Genomic DNA, 9363 nt, shown 5'->3' with positions numbered 1-9363 from the left:
TTCATCTGTATATATCTGTGGCGATACTGGACGGTTTTATTAATTCATTCATTTCTTTCAGAGCACCTGTGCTCTAGACCAAATGTGTCCCTCCAGAACTCATACATTAAAACCTCACCCCCAAGGTGATAGTAGGAGGAGGTGAGGCCTTTGTAAGGTGAATAGGTTACCTGGGTGGAAGTCCTATGAATAGGATCCTTGCCCTTACAAATGAGACCTGAAGAGAAATCCCTCAGCCCCGTCCATCCTAAGAGGACACAGAAAGAAAATGGCTGTCTGCAAACCAGGAGGTGCGCTCTCACCAGACACCGAATCCATTGGCACCTTGGTCTTGCACTTCCCGGCCCCCTATACTGTGGGAAATAAATTTCTGTTGCTTATAGGCCACCCAGTCTTCAGTGTTTTTGTTACAGAAGCCCAAGCAGACTAACACAGCCTACTGTGTGCAGAGCACTGTGTTCAGTGAGTGCCAGGGACAGAGGAATGGTTGAAAGACACAGCCCTTGGACTCTGGGATTCTGCATGGCAGACCAGCCCCCATCAGAAGAGTGGGGCTGGGGCGGGGGAGGGGGGACATGGCGGAAATCATAGGAGGATTCTGAACGGAGGGGCTGGGGAGCAGAGAGAGATTCCTGGCAGACTCCTTTGGCTCAGGTCATGAGCCGAGACTCCCCACACCAAGCCCCAGTGTTGGGCTTCCGGCTTCTCAGGGAGCCTGCTTCTCCCTCTCACTCTGATGCTCCCCCTGCTTGTGTTCTCTCTGTGTCAAATAAAAAAAATAAACGACATCCTAAAAAAGAAAAAGAAAACTACCATCAAAGGGGAGTTAGTTACCACCCAACACAGCTCACTCACTACTCTAACACTCTTTCCATTTATACCAGCTACTCAGGAAATTACAGCAAATACTATTTTAGGACGCTGTGGTTCAAAGACAGGGATGTACTGGTTAGTGACTTGTTCTATGAACGTAGCTTGGAGGTGTTACATCATTTTACTCACAGAAGCTCTCTTACATCATTGTTTTGGTCTTTATAATTGATTTCAAAGATGGCTTTGTTTCTTCACTCTCCTCCATGAGTCCTGCAGCAGACTTGGGCCAAGAAACAGTAAGATTCTGTGCTGAAGTAGCAAGAGCAGAGAGAGGAAGAGGCTCAGAAACCTGATACCCAAAAGAGGGCCAGGCCAAGGACCCGCTCAGAGAAGGACCTTAGCAAAAATTAGTTTGTCCAATGTCTCATTCTGCCCGAACTGACTGTGTGGTTTAGACAAAAATCCTAAAACTTTACTCCTTACTTTTTTTTTTTTTTTTAAGATTTTATGTATTTATTTCAGGACACCTATGTGTCTCAGTTGGTTAAGCCACTGCCTTCGGCTCAGGTCATGATCCCAAGGTCCTGGGATCGAGTCCCGCATCGGGCTCCTTGCTCGGCAGGGAGCCTGCTTCTCTCTCTGCCTCTGCCTGCTTGTGTGCTCTCCCTCTCTCTCTGACAAATAAATAAAATCTTTAAAAAAATTTATTTATTTGACAGACAGATCACAAGAAGGCAGAGAGGCAGGCAGAGAGAGGGGGAAGCAGGCTCCCTGGCCAGCAGTGAGCCCAATCCCAGGACCTTGAGATCATGACCTGAGCTGAAGGCAGAGGCTTAACCCACTGAGCCACCCAGGAGCCCCTACTCCTTACTCTCTATAGCGAATCTCAATCTCTTGGTTTCAGAGACCAGCAAGGGGGTTACACAGTGTTTGGATGGTGCCCTGGCAACCCCAAGAATTAGGCAAGGGAAGAAAAAGCAGAATCAGCCCCCTCCCTCCACATGGTGGATATTATATGGGGGGAAACAATCCTGTCTCCAGAGCCCGCAGTTTCCACGGCTACAGAATGTCACGATGCTCTGTTGTACTGCTTGTATGGTGATGCCTGTGATGACTCTAAGATCACAGCTGTGTATTTATACATGGTTCTACCCTCAAGGTGTTTTCCAATCCATAATTTTCCCAACAACCCTAGGAAGTAGGCAGGGAAAACATTATTCGTCCTTTTGTGGCTGATGAAAATGGGGAGTGACCAATCCAGGACACTTGCCTAACATTTGAACTTCACCTGCTTGAGTCCCAGCCTGGGGCTTTTTCCATTTCTCCATGAGCCCAGTGCCTATGCCTGAGGGGGCGCTGGGGATTGGCGTTGGCTGCTGGAGATTAATAGCTCTGTTCTCAGATCCCCAGCACCTTGCAGGGGGCTCCATAGCCAGGTGTCAGTCCCTAGATCACTCAGATCACTCCCAGGAGGAGGTTTGTCCCCCAGACAGAGCAAGAGGGTTCTGAGCTGGGGAGGGACAAGGAGGACATGGGAAAGGTACCAAGTCTGCCATTTGGAATTGTGCTGGTGATTGGGCCGCAGGGGCCAGAAAAGCTGGGATCTAACCCAACCTCTACTGTGAGCTTACTATGTACCCTCTGACAGAGGATTTCATCTCTCTGGGCCTCAGTTTCCCCATCTCTCAATGGACTAAGTCCTAATACCGATCACCTGAAGTTGTTGTTAGGAATTAATGGGAATTGTGCCTGCACTTTGCAAGGACTCAACAGTTGTTGACAATCAGTATTAGTGTTATTCAGATCACTTCTCCTCGCTAATGAAAAGCAATAGCTGCTATGAGTTGAGTATTTACTGGTCTTCGTCTTGTGTAAGCCTCACGACTCCAGAGGGTTGGTGTTCTTTCTGCCCCATGTTATAGATGTGAAACAGACTCAGAGAGGTGACAGCTGCTTGAGACAGAGCACAGATTTGAACCCAGATTGCTTGCACCTTTAAGCCGTAGCACTGCCTCGGTCCTCCTGGGGACTTCACTCTGGGAATGCTTTGTTCCTGATGGGGTTGGGCAGCCTGGAAGGTGTGTGTGACATCTGTAGTCTCTGTACTCCAGGCAAAGGAATGATTTGGTCTTCTAAAAGACACAGGAACAGTGGGAGAAGGGAAAGCATCAGAGCAGGGTTTGTCCAATGGTAACTGGGTGAAATGCACAAATCCCCAACCTGGTAAGGTTTCTATTGGACTAGTGGTAGGGTCACTGTCATCTGGGTTTGTTGAAGCTGGGGGTACCTGGGGGGTCCAGCCTCAGCAAGGGGTTCATGAATTGCATCTGCCAGACCCTTCCTATCTCCTGATACGGAATGGTGTGCTTGGGATTATTCGCCTTATGCGAACTGCCTTTACATGTGGGTATAGAAAAAAGAGTGGGGGAACTACATCAAGATCTTCATTATTACCTCTGGGTGGTAGGAATAGGGTTGATTTGCTTTCCTTCCTATATTTTAGTATTTTCTGAAATACCTACATTAGACCAGAATTAATTTTATAATTGGAAATACAACATGTTCTAATTAAAGAAATGCAGATGCAAATTCTGGTTGCTAGCCTCAACAAAGGTTGGCCCACATTAGAGCTTCTCCTTCAATCCCCAGCTTAACAGTACTGGTTTGGGAGTCAGAAGGTCCTTGGGTCCAGCTCCATTCCTCTGTAAGCATGCTAACTTGGGTGAACTTAACATCCTGGGGCGCCAAATCTCTCACCTGCGAAGGGGAGTTGAAACAAGTTGCCTCGGGAGGCCTGGGTGGCTCAGCGGGTTAATCCTCTGGCTTCCGCTCAGGTCATGATCTCCTGGGATCGAGCCCCACATCGGGCTCTCTGCATAGCGGGGAGTCTGCTCCCCCGCCCTGCCTGCCTCTCTGCCTACTTGTGATCTCTCTCTCTGTTACATGAAGAAATAAAAAATCTTTAAAAAAAAAAATAGAAAGAAAGAAAGAAAGAAAAGAAACAAGTTGCCTCTTAGGGTTGTTTCCATAACTTAATGAGGTGATGTGTTTGGAACTACCCTGGCCAGGTGCCTGGCATTTAGGAGACTGGCTCCATGGTGGTTCTCTTGAGAGCAGCTCCCTTTCCAGAGATTTGCAGGAGGTCCTTTGAAGGTGAGCCACATCGATCATCCCCCACTTTACAGATGAGGCTACTACAAGAGGTTCAGAGGGGGTGCTGAGACCCAAGGTCACACAGTGCAGAGGGAATCTTCTGCAACAGGCTCAGAGAGGGTAAATGACTAGCCCAGGGTCACACAGCTTAAACCTATTTCCAGTTAAAAAGAACAAAGTAAACACCAGCAAACCAAACCGCCCTTTTCAGGGTGTTTACTCTGCAAGGTAACCTGCTAACCCAGCACAGCAGCAGCAGCAGCAGCAGCAGCAGCAGCAGCAGCAGAAGCAGCCAATCCTCTGCCATTTATCGAGCACTTCCTTAATGCCCGCCACATGGCACTTCGCATCACTAATCTGCTCCGTTAATTCTCTACCCGACTCCCCAGAGCCGGGCCGCGAGCCCATTTTAGAGACAAGCAAAGCGAGGCCGGGAGGCCTGCCTGGGGCTGAGTTGCCTGGCTCCGCGGACGGCTGCGGGAGGGCCAGGTGGCACGTAAGGAGTTAAGCGGGGGCAGCGCTCGCCCGGTTGAGGCGTGCTGCTGGCGGCGGCGGCAGCGCGGGGAGCTCGGGCCTGAGACAGGAAGTCCGGGCAGCGAGCGAGGCAGCGCGCGAGGCGGCGAGCGCGAGGCACAGCGGCCGGAGCCCGGCGCCCGGCGCCCAGCTGCCGCCCGCGCCCGCCGTGCCCCGGCCTCGCCATCCCCCGACCCGGTGGCCGCGCGCGCTCGGGACCTCGTCCCGGCGCAGGGCACTCGCAGTGCCGCCCGCCCGGGCGCCAGGCTCGCGGGAACCGGGCTTCCACTTCGCGCCGCCGTCCGCCTCCCCGGCTCGCCGGCTGGCGTCGCCACCGCCTCCTAGTCCTCGGCCGCCGCTGTCGCCGCTGCTGCAATCCAGGACGCACACTCTTGCACTTTCCCGTTGGCCACGCGCTCGGTGGCCCCCTGCGCCAGCCCCGAAGAGCAGCCCCCCACCCCCGCCCCGGACCCGGCGCTGAGCAGGCTTGGTGGCGAGAAAGGCGATCCCGAGTCGGCTTTGCTGGATGCCACTGCAGCGGCTGGCAGCGGGGAAGGCGCCCACGGAGCGGGCGAGCCAAGCGGGACGCGCGAGTCGCCGAGGGAGACCCTGGCGCCTGCTGGGCTCTGCTGGCAGAGTTTGCAAGTGGCCGAGACCCCCTCAGGTAAGGGTCGAGGCGGCAGGGCCAGGTAGAAGGGCTCCGGAGGGGGAGCGGGGCGGCCGAGCTGCCGCCAAAGGATTCCTGCCCCCAATCGGGGCTTCCAGGTCCAGCCGCTTCCCCGCAGGCTGGGGGCTCAGCGCCCAGAGCCCGGCGAGGAAGGAACCCGGAGTGGTGACAGCCCAGCACCCGGGTAAATGACAAACTTTCTCTCCTCTGGCAGAGGGTGGGACTTTCAGGCTCATCCATGCGTCCTTCCTGCAGGCAATCCAGCTGGGTCCCCAAAGGCAGGCACTCCAGGCTTCTCAGGCTGAGCTGAGCCAGGAGGGGTGGGGGTGGAGGTGTTTGGAGGCAGTGGGCCCCTTTAATTGAATTGATGAATTTCCCCATATTAGGCCTGTTCACAGTTCAGGGGAGAAGGAGCCGGTCCTAGTTTCAAGTTGGCTTCAGGAGGTGCTTATCGCGAATATATATATTGAACATATATTGGAATATATAATTTTGGACAGAAATGAAAATAGACATTGCCGTATTTTCTCCCCTAGGGGAACCTAGTGTGTCAAGGGTGTAGTGCAGGATATCACAGGGAGGAGTACAGTTTTCACAACGAAGGACAAAAGGCAGCTAGCTTGGTAGACTAACCAAAAATAGAAATCAAGGGATAAAACTAAACTATAAAACATTTGTATAACTCCGAATGACAAGTTGGGAGAGAGAAAATTTTCAATGATGAAAATATATTTGGAGGAAGAGGGAACTATCTGGTTAGCAGCAAACAGCAGTCCGGAGATCTGTAAGAACATATCACAACAGCAGCCACACAAAATATTTCCAATCCTGTTTCCGTCCTTGAGAGTTGTACCTGTCTCAATGACTCACTCAGCCCAAAGAGGGACCTTTGGACAGCACAGCAGAGGTGTCTCTCTCGTCGCCATGGTGATGGTGTCATCATAGACCTTTCAGAGTCACTCGAGCTGCACAGTGGCCAACTCCTTCTGTCCAGACAGGTGCCTAGTCACAGACAAGGGTGGCACATGAGAGGAAAGACTTCCTTTCCAAAGTTGAACTCTTGTCTCACACATTATCCCTCTGTTTTTGAAAGGAAATGACATGAGGGGAGGTGACCTGCCCCCCCCCCATAGAGTCACTGGCCCAACTTTAGGGTGAAGAGGGGAAAAGAAACACATATTGAGAATAAATAGAGGTCCCATTCTTGACTGAAAACACCATCCCTATCCATTTTTACCGTCCTGAGTCATCAGACATTTCTAGAACAAAGTTGAACATGGGTCCCAGATGAAATCAAAAGCAGTGTTAACACCAATTCCATTTTCCAAAGTCATATTTCTCTAAGCACATACTAATCAAATTAGTCATTCTCTCACCATCTATGTATTTGATCTGCTTTTTCTCTGTGTGTAGCTAAGGCTAGGTACTTCGTTATCTCTCAACCTTTGTGAATTCACGGACCAATTTCTCGGTCACTGTGTGTGGGAAAAACAGGCTCTTCGTGAGTAATTATGAGAAACGAATCACTGTTTTTTTAACACAACATTTCTGTATGAGTGGACCAGTGGAGGGAAATACATAAAATCGATACTTATCTAAATGAAGTATTTTAAATACTCCCCAAAAGGTAGGGTTCAGTGTGTGTTCTGGCACATAGATGGATACTACATGATTTTGTTCTGTTCATGAAAAGGATCAAAAAAAGACTGTGGACCCTGAGAATCAACAATACAACATTGTAACCAAAAGGATAGCATAAGCGGACAAAAAGGAATGGTCTGGTTCCACCAAGGAGGCCAAAAAAAAAGGGGGACCCAAGAAGAAGGCCCAGGTGCCAGGCTGGAAAGCTGTGGTTTTGAAGCAACGGCAGCTCAGACGGGGTCTTGGCGGGACCTCTGTTATGACCTGTCCTGTAAAGGAAGGCCAAGCAAATGACAACAGGCAAAGAATATCAGAGCTAGCGAGAGCAAGGGAGTCAAGCCACCATTATGTGCATTTGGCAGAGACTCCACATCAAGCAGAAGAGTGAGAACTCATGCTAGTGGGGAAAAGGGAAGGCCTCAGCTATGCCCGATGGGAGCCTATTGGCCCAGAGAGCCTCAGTGAGCTGTCTAGAAGTGAGGCATCCTATGTGCCTGTTCGGGGTCCCAACTTGATGTTTTCTGGTCCGTCAGACCTAGGTGGGGAGTGGGGACAAGAGTTAGGGAAGCTCTCAGATAGAACTACGGCCATTAGGGCCTATTGTTCTGTGGGATCTGGTGCAGATTCCTGGCCTTTTGCTAGATACAGCAGCCAACCTCCTTCCAAGTCTGACATACATAGTAAGCCTGCTTGCTCGGCTGACAACAAGGATTGGGTCCTGGATTGGTTGTGGTCAGAAACCCATCTTCATGTTCGGTCTGCCTATGGCCCATTTGTGCACTCGCTTTTTCATGCAGACTGGGGACCAGAAACCAGGAAAATGCTGAGGAATTTGCTGAGCAGGGCTGAGGACAGAGACTATAGATTTGAAGATCTGAGAAGAGCAAGTGCCTGCATAAGCCCAGGTCCTACAGGATGAGAATCAAAAAAAGCAGGAAAGAGGAAAGTAGCCGAAGCTACCAAAAGGAGGTTATCAGTAAGAGAGAGGAGGGCTGCCTGGTTTCTTCAGCTGGTGAAGTGTGTGAGTCCTGAGGCCATGGTCTCAGGGTCGTGGAGTCGAGTCCCCTGTCAGGCTCTGCACTCAGTGGGTAATCTGCCTGGGATTCTCTCTCTCTCTCTCTCCTTTTGCCCCTCACCCCCTCCCATGATCTCACTCCGTCTCAAAAGAAAATAATTCATTACCTAAAGAAACTAAAAAGAAAGAAATGAAAGAGTATAACGGAATGAAAGAGGAAATGATGGCACACGGATTATTGATCTATTGTTCTGAATCTTCTAAGTCTGCGAAATAGTCTTCTCTGGGCAGAGTGATGGTAACAGACATGGCCATGCCTTGCGAAGGGAAAGGGGACAGTCAGGCTGAGGTGAGGACTCAGGCCACTTCTCCCAGGATCATGTCCCTGACCCAAATACTCAATTTCTGTCCTCAGCTCTGCAGTCCCCCCATCTCATCAGCCCCAGAACCATGATCCACTGATATGAAGTCCTCCAGGGTCTCTGGGCCCTTTCTGGTCCTTACATTTCAGAACTGGCACCTGCAACCAAAGCCTGTCATCCCATTCTTTCAAGAGGCATCCAAGGTGCTGCCCATGACTTTCTGTTCCCATGATTTCCTGCCTTTCTTGGCTCCCTCCTGCTATGCTCCCTCATCCTTCCCCGAATCATGAATTTCTTCTTTCCCTTCTCCTCTCACCTCCGACAACCTGATTGCTCTGTGAAATGGCAACAGTGGAGCAATGATGATGGGTTTACTGCCATCCTCCCTAGTCCTACCTCAGTTGACCCATGAGTCAAACCAGCTAGCATGGAGGTGATTTTCATGGGCCTGGCTTGTGCTGAGCATGAGTGTGACAGGCAACTGGGCAATAAAGGTACTGCCCTATGCCTGGGCTGATCATAGACACTGGAATCATACTTGAGTGTTACTAGAGCCCACAAGTGTCCTAGCCCAGAGAAGAGGTGAATGTGACAGGAGAGGGAAAATGACATCCAAATTCCCCTAGGCTGTCAGTGTGGAGACAGGGTTCCACAGCGAGCACAGCTATATAAACCCCAGCACTTGCCAGCAATCATGCCAAGCACCCAAGCCCTGGAAAGACTGGGGGAGGCCCCAAGCGGGTTGAGGGAAGGTCCAAGGGTGGTCTGGGACCATGATGTGGGGAGCAGGTCCATTACCGTGTGGCTGGAGCAGTGGGATCAGACAGGAGCAGAGACAATGGTCCCACTTCTAGAGCCCCTGTCCTGGGCCGGGTCGTCCAGGAAACAGCTCAGTGGGAACCTCGAGCACCAGGGTGTACGACCAGCTCAGCAGTCTTCACACAGGTCTGAAATTCCAACGAGCCTAGGAGGGTCTCCAAAGGCTCTTATGTTTGGCAGTGAGGAATGCAGCCTCACTGCACTTTTGGAGAGAATCATAAATATCAAATAAGAAAAGAGGATTACAAACAGAGCACCTTCAAAGCCCAGACGCAGACTACTTCTATTTCAAAAGAAGGGATTTGGGGTAAATTGGAAGGGGAGGTGAATCATGAGAGAGTATGGACTCTGAAAAACAATCAGAGGGGTTTGAAATGGCA

General features: G+C 50.8%; 1 long non-coding RNA gene across 1 annotated transcript; it reads right to left on the bottom strand.

Moving 5' to 3' along the window:
- Positions 1 to 269: 269 nt before the first annotated feature.
- On the bottom strand, positions 270 to 1822 carry LOC309857222. The gene is made up of 3 exons (XR_014307563.1): positions 1685 to 1822; positions 1017 to 1122; positions 270 to 790 (listed from the first exon to the last, which is right to left on the bottom strand). It is a non-coding gene; the product is annotated as an uncharacterized lncRNA (long non-coding RNA).
- Between the last annotated feature and the right edge of the window lie 7541 nt (positions 1823 to 9363).

This window comes from Mustela nivalis (assembly GCF_964662115.1).
Source record: "Mustela nivalis genome assembly, contig: HAP1_SCAFFOLD_504, whole genome shotgun sequence".
Lineage (NCBI taxonomy): Eukaryota > Metazoa > Chordata > Mammalia > Carnivora > Mustelidae > Mustela > Mustela nivalis.
This window is presented reverse-complemented; position numbering and strand designations above follow the sequence as displayed.